Source organism: Venturia canescens, chromosome 3, assembly GCF_019457755.1.
Source record: "Venturia canescens isolate UGA chromosome 3, ASM1945775v1, whole genome shotgun sequence".
Classification (NCBI taxonomy): Eukaryota; Metazoa; Arthropoda; class Insecta; order Hymenoptera; family Ichneumonidae; genus Venturia; species Venturia canescens.
Genome location: NC_057423.1, coordinates 8,619,736 through 8,632,907, shown reverse-complemented (window position 1 = coordinate 8,632,907; position 13,172 = coordinate 8,619,736). Strand labels below are relative to the sequence as shown.

At 42.1% G+C, this 13,172-nt stretch overlaps 2 long non-coding RNA genes across 3 annotated transcripts; one reads left to right on the top strand and one right to left on the bottom strand.

Annotated features, from left to right (window-relative positions):
- The first annotated feature begins 4,009 nt into the window (after positions 1 to 4,009).
- On the top strand, positions 4,010 to 5,197 carry LOC122408337 (uncharacterized). 2 transcript variants are annotated; one of them, XR_006260460.1, is made up of 2 exons: positions 4,010 to 4,844; positions 4,926 to 5,197. It is a non-coding gene; the product is annotated as an uncharacterized lncRNA (long non-coding RNA). The 2 variants fall into 2 exon arrangements; XR_006260461.1 differs by having other exon boundaries at positions 4,010 to 4,853.
- Positions 5,198 to 11,231: 6,034 nt separating this feature from the next.
- LOC122408336 (uncharacterized) lies at positions 11,232 to 11,625 on the bottom strand. Its single transcript, XR_006260459.1, has 2 exons — positions 11,393 to 11,625; positions 11,232 to 11,288 (listed from the first exon to the last, which is right to left on the bottom strand). It is a non-coding gene; the product is annotated as an uncharacterized lncRNA (long non-coding RNA).
- Between the last annotated feature and the right edge of the window lie 1,547 nt (positions 11,626 to 13,172).

Here is a 13,172-nt window from a genome sequence, read left to right as displayed (position 1 = left end):
TCCCATCGAACCACTTCTGCACACTCAACATTTTTATTAAAAGCTGTTACAGTAGGTTAGGGATACGTTGAACTGAAAAATTTGCGTCTCTTTTTCTCTGTAGTAACAAATCGTTTACAGAGAAGAAGAACTTGAGCATTTGTTCGTGTAATTTTAACAACTCTAGAGACTTTAAGTGCTGCGCATATTTCTAGCTCCCCATCAATAATTTCATACTTTATTCCACAACATCAAATTCAATTTATCACATTTTTCACTCCGTTAACTATATCAACTTCTCCCAAAAGAAAAATAACATTGAAAACTTTCAACCCCAACGATTTTACGAAATCTCAAAAAATAAACCAAACTCTTTTCTCCCTTGAGTTGAATCTAACTCTACCGAAGAAATCTGTAAAGAGTGAGAGAGAGAGAGAGAGAGAGGAGAGAGGCAGGGCTGAGGAACGAAACAGATAAAAAGTTGCGAAAGAATCGACCGTAGCGTTTACCACTTTCCTGCGTTTGCTTGTCTCCAAGTATTTTTTATCGCTTGTTTTCTTCCTTTTGGCTGCTCTTATTCTTTTCTCTCCTCTCTCTCTCTCTCTCTCTCCTTCATTCTTTTTATGTTTTGCCTCACAACAGCAGAAGCAGCAGTAACATCGAGGAACCCCCATGGTGAGTACAGCGTCAAGCTGGGTTAGTTTATGGGAACCAGAGTCTACGTAGACATCTCACGATCTAACCTCACCCGACCTCCTCCTACCCTTTGCTCTCCTAGCTATGCTCTAGCCAGCCTAGCCTAGAGCTCTCTTACTCTCTTCCTCCCAATCTATATACACACACACACGCACACACATACACACGTTTACATATATAAATATATCTGCACAAGAATGTATGTGTACATTCGAATGTATGTGTGTTCGTGCTAGAGAGAAGTGCAGCACTCGCACGGTTGCACGGACGTCTGCCTGGTATTGATCCTCGGCTCAGCTACTGGCTACCTTCACCCACTAATAATTCTTGTCAGCCTCCAAAAGACTCGGTGGTGGCCGAGTCGCCCTCACCCCTCGCCGCCCCTCTTTCTTCGTGCCCCTTCGAGTCTCAGAGCTGTCCCCTGATTCGTCTCGATTTCACGTATCCTTGCACGCTCTGCGAGCCTCGATTTCGAATGGCCAGGTGTATTTTTCTCTCTCTCAATTACCCTTTCAATGAATTCATCGTTCCTCTCCGCATTCAGGTGCTTCCAAGCTGAATAATAAACTCGATTTTTCATATCCGAGACTCGTATATATATTGTTCGGTGCTGTAATTAAATCATCTTTTTATTAGCCCGTCGGGGGGGCAGAGGGATGAGATTGACTGGAACGAAAAACGTGATGATGCACAAAATTGTTATCGATGTAAACAATAAGTTGGTTATTGAGTATAAAAGCTCGAGTACCGCTGTGCCTCGTGTCGAGGGTGGTAGTTTCGATCTATTTTTTCCAACATTTTTCCTCCAGCACGTTACAGCTTGGAAAAATTAAATTACAATATTGAGTAGCTCGCCGTGGGTTGTTTATATTGTTATTTTTCCTCCTTTTTTTATTTTCTCGGGAGAGGCTCCTTTACGATACACATGATGAAGTATAGATTCTTGGCGTCCATTCAACGGGTTATAAAATACATATTAATTATTAATTCTCCGAGCCTTTCGCCAGCCCCGTCTTCGTACATATTCTCTTAGCTCGCTCTCGCGCGCGGACGAGTTTTTACGGAGCCCGAGAGGCATCGAGAGCTATACTGCATTATATGGAAGCTTCTTTCGCCCTTCCTCCACTCTCCTTTTCCCTCTTATTCGTGAGAACCAGGAGAGAAATGGAAGTAGCGAAGGCACGTGTGTTCTTTATATATCTATACCTCCCTCTACATCCACACACATGTGTGTGTGTGTGTGTGTGTTTGTGTGGGTAAGTTGGGCGACGGCATCCCTTAACGACGCGTCACGACGCGCCCGAGGACGCCGTGCGAGCTCGGCTCTATATCACGACGTTGCAAAATGTATGCCTCCTGGTGATAAACGGAGCCAAGCCTTACCTATCCTCTCCCCCCCCCCCCCTCCTTGCCTCGCCGCCCTTGCACGCCCTCACAACCTTCTTCCTTTCCTCTTCTTCGCCCTCTTGCCTCTCCACTATTCCAACCTAACACGCACCCCTTCCGCCTTACCCTCTCGCGCTTCTGTCTTTCCTTCTTTCCTACATTTTACACCCTCAAACGCCACTCCAAAAGACGCGTGTGCACCGGTCGATTATTCCTACTTTCTACTGCAGCGGACCTGCCTACGAATTTCTCATTTTTTGGGGTTTTGCAGTTCGTCGGAGTATTGGGAACGGGAGATGGGGAAAATTGTATTGGATCTTGGACTTGATCTAATGGATTGACTTTATCATGATGTTTTGTGATGGCAAATGATTGACAGGCGAGAAAAGTGGGGATTTTAGAATTTTTGGCGATGTCGCTGATGCGTTAAAATTGTGGAACTGAAAGTTTTGTTCGAATTTGTGTACCGTCGGAATTGGGTGATTCGGTAATCACAGTACTTCGGTGGATGAAAGGGAGAAAGAGCTTGAGCTGAGAAAAATGATTGTTCGGAAGTAGTTAACGGAGTGAATGACGCAAGGAAACATTCGAATCTCTTGAGACGAAAAAGGGCGAAGAGTCAAAGTTTTCAGTGGAGTATTTTTTCGCCGATTAATCGTATAAAACGTTTTCCAGGGTGGGAATAACGCTGATTTATTTCAAGCTAAATTAACCATGCGAATTGTCCATGGTTGCTCGCATCGAATAAATTTGCAAGCTCGTTCAGCGTGATAAAAAGGCGAAACTGGAGGAGGGAAGAGGAAGAAGAAGGTGTACGAGCGCACGGCGAATCAGGCTCGATTCCAGTAATCATGAGACATTCGTTTCGATCAGCATGCTCAGGAGGGTCAAGTCTCCCACGACGTTTTCGCCAAAGGATAAAACGCAGCATAGGAGAAGAAGAGATGATGAAAAAAGCATACGTGTATTTTACATAGACGCAAAAAAACAGCGAGATGCTGCGTGGACGCGAGGCAGAGCAGGACGAGAGCACGAGGAGGATTAGAGAGAAAAGGAGAAGAAAAGAATCACCTAGAATTATGGACCAGAGAGACGCGTACTTACGGTGCGTGGCCGATCCGTCCTGCAATTTCCTTAACTTTGCGGAACCGTGAACCGGTTCGTAGCAGCGAAAGAAAGAAAGAGAGAGAGAGAGAGAGAGAGAGAGAGAGACGAAAAAACGAAAGAGGAGGAGGCTGAGCGCAAAGTTCTCGCATCAACATCGCGGCGCAGAATGAGGAACACACATACAAGCACTAATGCTTGGCTCATAGCACTAAAGTAAATGAGAGCAAAAGAGCAGCAGGAGCGCTTTTTCGCAATCGATTCGTTGCGGGATCTCTTCGGCACAACTCTTGAGGAGGTTGAAGAAGCAAAAGGGGATGCTGAGGTAACCTGAGCGCGAATTCCCCACGACAAACTTCGGCATCCGCGCGTTCAGCCGAGGAAATTCCATCGATTATTTGTCCCCGATTGCGTACCGATTTGTAAATGTTGATCGTCTCGCCAAAATCGTGATTCCTGGCTCCCTACGAAAGCGATTTTGCCTTCGTATAATTTTGAAATCGCCGTCAATGTGTTCCACTGATTCCTTCGCACAAAGATCGCGCCACGAATCCAGCCATTTTCATCAGACGGCTTTCACAGTATTGCGGATAATTGCGAGGATGCTTGAGAAATTATTGCGATGCGTGTCCGCCGAGATTCGAGGTCGCTTTTACCACACATGCCCGCCCAAAATCTATCTTTTTCCATAGGGCTTTTTTGTCTCGAAAAATAAAATGTACCTGCTACGGACTAGAGGCGAACTAGGAAGATCCTCGTTCTTTTATTTTCCTCCGCGGCTCTCGTATTTTTTTCTATCTCGCCGTCCCTTTCTCTCGGACTCCGCGGAGACCAGGGACGCGGTTTCGTTCGCGTTTTTGCTACATTTTTAGAACGCAAAAATCACATTATGTCGAGACGTGCTCTCGCACGCATAGTGAGATCGAGGAGAGCGAACATCTCTCGTCGTTTTTCAATCTCTTGACGTACGTACGTGTGCTCACGCGAGTGTGTGCGCGCCTCTGTTATAGCTGGCGACTCTTCAGAAAGGTGCTGCTCTTAGCACACACGATATCGTCTTTTACCTTGGCGCTCGCTCGCACGATGCTTTTTGTCTGCCTGAGTTTATAATAATTACGATCGTCTAGGCACGCAGGCACAAACTCTTCTCCTCGGAGCTAAATCAACGAGAGAGAGAGAAAGAGTCGACGAGAGCCTTCGCTACCGTCTAAATTCTGACTCCCAGGCTTACGTACGCTTCTTACACGTACCGCGGATACATCGAGGATTATAAATATCGGCGAAATTATCCTTTTTTACTTACCGAGTGAGTCACTAAAAACTCAAGAAAGTCATGTTATTTCCATATTAAAAGATGCAGTGGCTCTGCGCAGTTGGCTCGAAACCCAGCCGTAAGACGAGCGACTAATTATGAAATTGCAATGCGAACTCATGAATGTTGGAATAACTGAAATGTTGAGGGAGAACGAAAACGAGGTCGCCGGACGCCGAAATCTCTCGTTTGTCGAAAATCCAATTAAATTATTATACTGAAATTATTGAATGTCTAACAATAGATTATTTATCGATACTCTCGAACATGAAAACTCTTCGTAATTCAATTTCTGCTGCTACACCGAGAAGAAGAATGGAATTCATTCGAAATATCGTTCGTTTGCCTGGAGGAGACTGCCTGATCCGTAAATAATGTAATTTTACAGTAAATCCAGTAAATTATAACTTCGAGTTAAATACTAATGAAAATGAAATAAAAATTCTAGATTCCGAGCGAGGGGATAATAAGAATCCGAAAATCTTGACACAGCGCTTCTTATTAATCGCTCGGTCGTCTTCGTGGAAAAATCCGATTGGCGCAGTACACGTACATTATATGTTTTATTTCGTACTTCGACTCACATTCCAATTTCAATTTTCCACGTCCACTTGCGTAGACGCAGAAAAATCTATGTGTGTGTGTTTATATTTTGTAATGGAGTCGTCGTGGAAAATTATTGGTTGTACTTACGCAATAAAATTTCAAAGTGTCCGCAAATCTCTCCAGGGCTCTCTCTCTCTCGCTGCCCATTTCTCTTCCTCTTTCTCTCCCATCCCCCGGACGTTGCTTCTCTTTCTTTTTTATTCACCGGATAACCCTTTCGGGAAAATTGTTTACAACATTAATAAGATTTATGTATGTACACTCGCTCGTTATCCATCCTCGGCATATTATATATTATCTTTCGTCGGCTTCATGAAAATGAGAACTCACAAAACAGGCGGAAAAGCAGCTTGAGCCATTATCCGAAGCTCCTAGATATTTTATTCCCACTTATTAGAGTCTCATAAAATTTGCTCGATTCTACTGCTTCGTATAACTCAAATAGCCACACAAACGTTTGCCCCCATAGGAATGCTCTTGAAGAAGGAATAATGTTTAAAATTTTCAGTGAAATTTGTCTCTGCATGATTCACGTGTATAAATAATTGAGATTTTTTCCTACTTCGGAGTGAAAAGAATACCAAAAATCACGCAGTTGCTTAAAAGGTCAAACTTTTGTATCTTCTACGCCAGCACGTGCGATAAAAAAAAATCGAAAATTCATATCTGTGCAGGTTTAACTATCAAAAGCGCATTAACTTACATTCGTTTTTTCTCCTGCATTGGATAAAAAATGTTTATTGAAACCAGTGACTTATGGATGCTCACGAATCCTGAGTGTTAAACGTTACGTACAAGGTTTCACAACCTCTAATTCTCATAATTATTATTAAATTGTAAGTGAAATCTCTCGTAAAGTGGACGATCATGTTTCCACAAAGTTTCATTGATCCTTGGAAAAATTTCTGCACTTTGATAAAACGGTGTAAAAGATTATTGGAGTCGCAATTGAATTACGAACTGGTGTAACTTTCACTACGATTCTTAGAAACTTTTGAAAAATCTAATATTTCCGCAGCAAGACTCGAAGTGATCTCAGCTTTTTGATGTTTCATGCCACAAACAATGGAATCTGCAGCTTTTATTCTTTTGGTTCGATTTTCTAGTGTCTTTGTAAATGAAATATTGAAAATTCTCCCTCTCTTTTAAGGGGTCTACCCTAATTAGAGGGGCAAAAAAAGACTATTTTCACGAATTTTTTCGATCGGTAAAATCATAAATATGGATATAAAAAGTTTTAAGCCTAAAAAATACATTCTTGAAATACACAAAAAAGTTTTTTTTATATTTATTTTACTCAATTTTCGTACAGAAAAATGGGGGAGAAGACAGGTCAAAAAAAAGATGAGTGTGCACTGTTGATAAAATCTCTGGAATGGATGATCGAAGAAAAAAAATAAAAATGATTTTAGATTCAATCGGTAAATGGCATAGCGCGTGTCATACGATTCTTGATTTTTTTTAAAATACCAAAATGGCAGCCATTTTTCCAAAAACTAGGAAAAAATACGTTTTTTTCATCGTTTTTTGCAAAAGAAAAATAGTTCCGCTCAAAATTTCAAAATTCGTATGACGTGCGCTACAGCTACAGTCATGATGAAAACGTGGTAAAATTTTGGTAAAGATCGGTTGAATAGTTTCTGAGATTTCATTAACGAGCCGTCGAAAAACGTAATTTTGAGAAAAACGCGTTTAAGCAAAGGCAAGTACGCGATACCGTGCATGGCTGTGCGTATTAGAGCGCGCTCATACAGCCAAGTAAACGTCGCTCAAAAGTACACTTGGAGTGCTCAGATCTTTATAAAATTTTAGTATGATACTTTTGAATACTTCATGCCTTTCGAAAAATGCAATAAAAAGAAAATCATTTTTTTGAAAATTCTAATCAGGGTAGACCCCCTTAACCGGTCACCGCGCGAGCATTTTCAAAGCTCCGGTACAAAATTCTCGAATCTTCAACAAGATTTGAAAAAAAGGTAATTTTTCTTTCGTCTTTTTACGACTATTTTTCTCCTCTCATAATTCTCATTCCACGTGAGGACAGCGAGCACGTACATTGGTTGGTATCGTGCGTGTACGTGCTCTTCGTAGGCCGCGAATAGATAACGAGTCGCGCGGTGCATAACGCGAATGTTCTCGAGTGTATATCGTCGAGTTGGTCCACACACTCACACAACGATGGTCACGTTTTTTTAACGTCTTTCCATCTCGTTAGCGAGTGATAAGGTTCTGACTTTAGAGCGTGTTCAAATCGTTCATTTTAACAGAATTGACGAATTTATAGGAAAAAACTTTTGTGTTTTGTAATTGTTGCCTGGACGTGGAAGATAAACACAGTCGTAAAACTTTGAGGAACAAAAGATTCTACGATTTCTATTTATCCTTCGATATTTGAGGATTTTTTGTTTGTTTTTTTTTCTCAGTCAAAGGCACACGAATGTTTCAAGGATCGCATTTTTTATTTGCAACATTGTTTCGTGTGCAAACTGTTTCTTCGTCCCGTAAACCCTATACCTACCAATTTATATTGCAGATCCTGATTGTCTACGTGCACAACGATTTCTCAACGAGCTAAAGACTCGAGACCCATAAAAGTGGACTTTCCATACGCCTTTCTCGCTGTTTACCTTTGATAAAGGCGTTTTAACCGCTGGTAATCGTAAGGACGCACATTTCACGTTCTCCAGCTCAATTTCCCTCAAGTTACCACCTTTTTCGTGTTAGCAGCTTGCATATATGTTGAATCCTTCTGGCTGCTCGTTAATGAAATTAATTGCTCGTGATCACGAGCGCGTATAGAGCGATCCTGCGTATTAAGGAAACGATGCTGACTGAAGGTGCCAGACAACTCATCCTTTCGTTTCTCAGTGGCTTCGATATGCCAGTTTTCTATTATCGAATCCCCCCTCGACTCGCATTTTCGCCGTAATCTACCAAAAGATTTGGAAATGACGAAAATCGAGATGAATTTTCATTATTTTGATCGATTTCGTTGATTGTGAGTCATTCGTCGAGGACAAATTTCAATTAAATTCAGGACTTCTGTGATTATACAGTCATTTTAACGAGACCGGACGAAGTCCTTTTTCCTCGATATCTTTTTACTTAATTGGAACGAATTGTTCAATTTTAGAGCTCGGATACGTTTTGATTGTACCGAAGTTTCAAATGGCACGCTTTTTCGTTCATGAACCATTCTACTGGTGTGTGATGCACTATTTTCTCTTACCTGCTTCGTCTACTTTATACAGGATGTCCGTCGAGGACACATCGGTTGATGTTTGTAGTGTATTTTATTGAAAAATTAGTGCTGCGGTTAATTCTAACGAGCGGAAATCCATTTCTCATTATTCCGATGGCAAATATTTGTCTGGTTCGGTGTAATTGCAATATCATCGATCGTAAAAGGGCTGACGATCATTCGTGGAAATCCATAATTCGATAGGCGACGTTTGCAAACGCGAAGCAAAGATTCGAGTGAGATATTTTGGGAAAAGATGAAAGAATGTCAATTTCAAAGGAATTTTATATGTTCAATTGAGTTTGTACGATTGCGATCGATGTTTTGAGACATGGAGACGGACACCCTGTATACTTGGGAATAGGCAGTAGCCGAGGCGCGAGAGTGAACGTTTGCGCTTCCGAGAGAGCTAACGAGCGCACCGGAGAACCCAGAGATCTTCGTGGGAACGCGTTTATCCGCTTCGCAACGCTCTCCCTGTCTTTCATTTCGTCTCTCTTTTCCCCCGTTTCAATCTGCACCTTTGCTCCTCTCCTTTCGATATTTCTTCGTCCGTATCGGACGGGGCTCCTCAAAAGAGAGGAAACATGCGCGTGAGCGTTACACGCAAAATTGACGGGACCGAAGAGAGGCAGAGGGCGAAAGAACAAGAGGGAGAGAGAGAGGGAAGAAAAAGAGAGAGAAAGAGGAAAAAAATTATTCGTAACTCTCTTCCACGAACGATCGACGATATAATTATGCGTCGATGTAACAACCACTACTCTCTATCGATCTCTCATCGCGTGTTTGTGTGCGTGTGTTCGTGATTGATGGATGAAAACTTACAGAACAACGAGCACACCGAAATACCAACTCACATCTACTCGTCCACGATTATTATTCCAATCGGAATGCAAGTATTTTTTTGTGATCCCCTGCTCTCCGCGGATCCATGATTATTATAGTCCGTGAGCCCGAAAAAAACACTTCAACTTGGCGTAAATTCCAGAAAAATGAGTATTTAACGTTCTCTGTTTTTTTCCCTCGTCGAATAGCCCCGAGTTTCGAGATTCTCGATTCCCCGAACCCTTCCGACGGGCCGAATCAATCTTCATTAATAAACGAATAATGACCCTGGACCGTCATCACGTCAACTTTCCTGTCCGAATTGAAAAATAATTCTCCCCAATCAATTCTATAAACACGTCGATACAAACATCGAAATAATCATTCCAATAAATCGCGGTGGAAAGGGAGGATTCCATCAGGCTTTATGAGAAAATTTGGAAAACGCGTTTGTTGAAATAGCTCCAGTATGTGGATGAAGAGATAGAATTATTGGACGAAAAACGACGTTGATTGGAAATGCTAAACAAAGAGTTTTATTATTTTTCATTAACTCTTATCGTCTCATCGCACATCGACATGAAAATACAATTTGAAATCGTATATATATATATATTATAAACATAGACATTGTGATTTATTCTGATGGACGCGTATCATGGATGTAAAATCGGCGGTGCACGGATCGTGCCACCGTTTTTTTTCCACGTGATTTTTTTATTGTTCCCTGCTCTCCCAGGGATTCGCACTCTCCGGGCCACTTTTTTCATTCGGTTGATCGTCGACGAGTTTTTGATTCGCGCGTTCGAACGAGGCGCCTGGTGTACTTATCGAGGCATTCGATACATCAGTGAAGCGCGCATACACACATGCGGTCCACGTGCGCGCCGCTGGACCGCGAGATCAATAGAGCCAGAATTATTTTAAATATTTCATTCGCCCTTTTGACCTTTACGATCGATTTATCTGTCATAAAAATGTTTCACATTGTGAGCGATAAAAAATGCGTCTATAATTAAAAAATGGAGGAATATCCATTCGGCGAATTCCACTTTTCACAGGCGAATCACGTTGTACATCGTTCCAATAAGGCAGTGAACAATTAAAAAGGTGGATAAAACGAAAAATGTAGTGGATCGAGTCGGGCTCGAGTTTCCTGATCTCTGCGAAAATCGATGGTCTCGTAGCCCAGAATTATCATGAAGCCTCTAATCGCTTTTACTCGAACCGAATATATTTCCTGGTAGAACGTAGTCTCGCCTTTTTACACTCCCCTTAACACAGTGGATTTCACGAGGGGTGATAAAAGTGAATGTCCTGATAAATATGAAAACATGAAAGGCCTCGGAGAGCTGCCCTATGCTTTTGACCACGGCTGCTTGCAAGCCATTTGTTAGTGTGTATTATGTATAAGGAATATACAAAAGGCTCGAACTCTCTCGTTATGGATAAGCGAATATAATATCGATCGGGAGTCTCGTCGCGGTGATTCGCCACGAAGAAAACCGCCGAAAGATAGACGGAGAGGATCGACATGGCCGTTGGGTTTACCTCTGTGGTTAGGGCACAGAGGTTTGAAGAAAGATGAAAGAGCGCAGGAGGCAACGAGAGAGGGAGAGGAAGAGAGGAAGAGAAAATACTGTTCAGAAGAGTTTGGGGGCGGGTTTCGTACCCCTTCGTGTTTCTAAACATGAGAGAGAGAGAGAGAGAGAGTGAGGCGAAATCTCGGTGCGCCTCGGACGCGCGACGTCTCTCTCTTCGCGTGGTATAAAATTAAAAGCGCTTACCGCGCGGCTTCTCCGCTCTCGTGCTTGCACTCTCTTTTCTTCTTCGTTCCATATTTTCTCTTGCTGCTCTCCTCCTCGCTCCTTCTCCCTTTCTCCCCTTTTCACTCTCTCGATCTCTCTCGCCTAACATTTTCGAGGCTATATACCGTTGCGCTTTGTACGCAGGCAGAGACAAAAAATCTCTCGCGAACGGAGCCTCGCAAGTTTTTCCTTCATCGAATTTAAATGACGTCAAAATGTAGAGAAAGATAAATGTTGCTCCATTGTTTTAGCGTGGCAAAAAGTTTATTTTTCCGCGTGTTCACAAACGTGCGAATATCCAAGAATCGCCAACATCTTTGTTCCAACAGACCTTGAATAATAATCTCAAATGAGACAAATCTGTGCACAAATATTTCTCGTCTCCTACGATGCAATTTTACAGGTTAAAAAAAATTCTCGCTAGCATGATTTTACCACGATCCTGTCCACGCGCTGTGCCATTTTTGCTCCCGTGTACGTGCTTGCACGCGAGACCTCTATAACGTACACAATCACCGGAGACTCATTCGAGCTTTTGCAATCTTTCTCGTTTAATTTTATCGTCTTTTACTCGCCGGTATCGTCTTGTGTGGCGGACACAGCAGCCTCCCGTGCCTAAAATCAATTAGAAAATGCCATTAAGAACATCGAAAAGTGACAAAATCGCTATGACGTTTTATTCTGCGAATTATGAGTTCGATCCTTTGTTGATCAAAAGTAAAGAATAAAAAGAAAAATTCAATTAGATCTTGAAATCAATGAAAAAATTGTTCACCAACAATCTTGACTGACACTCCGAGACATTTCGTAATCAAACTTTTCATCTTTTTATTAAAAAGTCAACAACATAGACTTTGAGCCGCGAGCATGCCGGACTTGAAAATCGACTTCCTGGAATCTGTCCACGTTTTTTCTCCAAGAGTCAATGAAACGGACTTTGATCTGCAATTCTTGCTCTTACCGCAAAAGCCCCTTTGTATACGTGGCAAGGGCGATTGCTGCGTTTGTTTGAAATCGATCAAAAGTCGATGGAAGTTTGCACCGGATAGTTATCCCCGGAGCTCCTTCCTCGCGAGAGCTTTCTCTATTCGACGAGTGTGCAGAGAATAAAAACGACGTCGAAACTCGAGAATAATATTCTTCAAATTCGAGACGTTGCGCCCTTACATTAGCGAGGAATCGAAACACGTAGTTCAGTAAATAATGAACAGAGTTCTCTAGCCTCGCTCACATTTGTATGTGCATCGTCCTCGCGCGATGAGACATATTGGGTGGACGACTGTGTTTGCTCACCTCTGTAAATATCCACTTAACCAAACGTCACGAGTTACCTCAAGCCTTATCTACTTTTACGTGTATTGTTAATACCTCTTCGTGTCTATGTCGTTATATACAAGAATATTGAGAAGGTGTTGGTATGACTTCTGCGGCGAGGACTAGAAGCGTCAATAAATAGCAAACGTAGAAATTTAATATGATCAATATCGTTGAATTTTTATTTATTTATTTATTCATTGATTATTTTGTCCATTGAAAAATGTTGCATTTGAGTTTGAATTGTTGAGGGAATGAAAATAATTTCGAGCCGAACTTTGCGGGGGGAATAAACTTCTATAAACGCCGATTCAGCACTTCCGAAGCGTGGGTTCCAACGAAATTGAGATTTTTCACCGGATTAAAACGTTTAAAAGATGTCGAAGGTTTTTAAATGAGTTTTGCTTTGAGTTGGTACGCGAGCGGGTACACTTTTTTTCAGTGCCGTTGAAAATTTGTGACGCGCGTTAAATGGAACACTTTCACGGGGAGATCCTCGAACAAGTAGATGGGAGAGGAAAAAAGAAAATTAGAAAAACGAGAGAACAACGGGGGTGACAAAATGGGGCGGGCGGACGGGGCGAAGAGTTTCACCTCGGTCGCGTGGGATGTGTCGCCACAGGTATTCTGTTGGGACCCGCTGTCGTGTTGTTTTAATTGAAAAAGATTGTGTTTTCTCCACATGCGCACACAGATACGAGCATTTATATTTGACCGCGTGTGCACGTCGCGCGTATACCGAAATTCGTGCATAAAGACAAAGTTAGCGGAATTTAAAGAGCTCACTGAACCATTGGAGGCAAACGGAAGCGTAAAACAAATTCATTTGATCGTTCGATGTTTCGGGGCACTCGGTGGAAATTCACGTTTTCTCAAAAATATCGTTTATAACCTCGTGCAA